The sequence below is a fragment of the Lactuca serriola genome, chromosome 3, assembly GCF_051521515.1.
Source record: "Lactuca serriola cultivar US96UC23 chromosome 3, Lser_US96UC23_V15, whole genome shotgun sequence".
NCBI lineage: Eukaryota > Viridiplantae > Streptophyta > Magnoliopsida > Asterales > Asteraceae > Lactuca > Lactuca serriola.
The window spans coordinates 26,704,245-26,706,047 of record NC_136410.1 but is presented as its reverse complement, the minus strand read 5'-3'; the positions used below and the strand labels follow the sequence as shown (position 1 = coordinate 26,706,047).

The window sequence follows — 1,803 nt, the reverse complement described above, 5'->3', positions numbered from 1 at the left end:
ATACACAAACATCACTTATATATATCTAGCATACTAGAACAATTACAGTATTTGCTCTTCGATTCTGATTTCTATTTGTTTTTTTATCACTGCTAATCCAAAACTAAGAATCCTAATTCTGTATTGAAGTTTTTGTTATGAGCGTTGTGATTGCATTGGTGAAATTTGCAGAAAATACAGTTGTTCTAGAATTGATAAAATGGCGGAAGTGACGGAGAAGCGATTCAGTGTGGGTTACGCACTGTTACAGAAGAAACAGCGCAGCTTCGTTCAGTGTTCTTTGTTGAATTCGGCAAAAGAGCGTGGTATTGATCTCATTAGGATCGACACCGACAAGCCGCTAATTGATCAAGGCCCTTTTGATTGTGTGCTTCACAAGTTGAACACTGAAGACTGGCGGAAACAGCTAAAGGAGTACTCCATTCGGAACCCTAGCGCTTACATAATCGATTCTCCTGACGCAATCCAGCGGTTACACAACCGGATTTCCATGCTCGAAGTGGTTTCGGAGATTGAGGCGGCGGAGGTGAAAGACGGTGAGTCGGCTTCCTTTGGGACACCGAAGCAGACGGTGATATACGAATCGGAGAAGCTGAAAGACACGACGTGTTGGAGCGAGGGATTGAAGTTCCCGGTGATTGCGAAACCCTTGGTGGCGGACGGAAGTATGAAATCGCATAAAATGTCTTTGGTTTTCAGTAGGGAGGGTTTGGATAAACTGAAACCCCCTACTGTATTGCAGGAGTTTGTGAACCACGGCGGAGTGATCTTCAAAGTGTATGTGGTCGGCGAATATGTCCAATGCGTGAAGCGGAAGTCCTTGGCGGACATTACTGAAGAAAAATTGGGGAGTTTACATGGTTCTTTACCATTTTGTCAGGTTTCTAACATGACTTCGCATCCAAAGAATGACGATATATACTACAAGATTTTGGAAGACGCAGAGATGCCTCCGATGAGTCTGATAACTAATATCGCTCGTGGGCTGCGTAAGGCAATGAAATTGCATCTTTTCAACTTTGATGTGATCAGGGATACCAGAATTGGGAACAGGTACCTTGTTGTAGACATCAATTATTTCCCTGGCTATGCCAAAATGCCTGGTTATGAATCCGTCTTGACTGATTTCTTGTGGGATGTTTTGACCAAAGAAGAGGCTAGGTCTTTCAATAACAAGAAAGAAACAACCAAATTGGTTGAAAAAATCGATGTTTATGGTGACCAAAAAGGGTCTCTTCCTGTTCTTTCTATTGAAAAGGATGAACAGGACCCTTTTCAGGTCTGATAATGAATCAACACTCATCCCTGATCTTGAGTTTAGGTTTCTTCACAGTTTACATGGTGTTCCTTGTTGATGATGTACATATCATCCTTTACTTTGGAAAGATAGGTACTTTTTTTTTTTTTTCTTTTTCTTCCAATACTTGGAAATTGTAGGGAGGTTAGGTTGCTTTGCTTTATAAGGCGTATTGTACTCCATATCTCAGAAAACATTACAGTGTCTGTGCCTTGTAAAGCTTTGGTGGATGAATCTTTTGTTTTTTGATGATGATATTTGTTCTTTTCCAGTTGCTGCAGTATATATATATATATATATATATATATATATATATATATATATATATATATATATATATATATATATATATATATATATATATATCGTGTCTTTTCAATTTATTTAGTGAAAATGGTAATGCACTAGCACATGATTTGTTACTAAAGCTACATATTTCATCTTTAAGACGATGATCCTAAAGTCTCATTTAATGAATCTTTAAGACGATGACTCTAACTCATGAC

At 38.5% G+C, this 1,803-nt stretch overlaps 1 pseudogene; it reads left to right on the top strand.

Moving 5' to 3' along the window:
• On the top strand, nt 1–1,549 carry LOC145091720 (inositol-tetrakisphosphate 1-kinase 1 pseudogene; annotated as a pseudogene).
• Nucleotides 1,550–1,803: the final 254 nt, after the last annotated feature.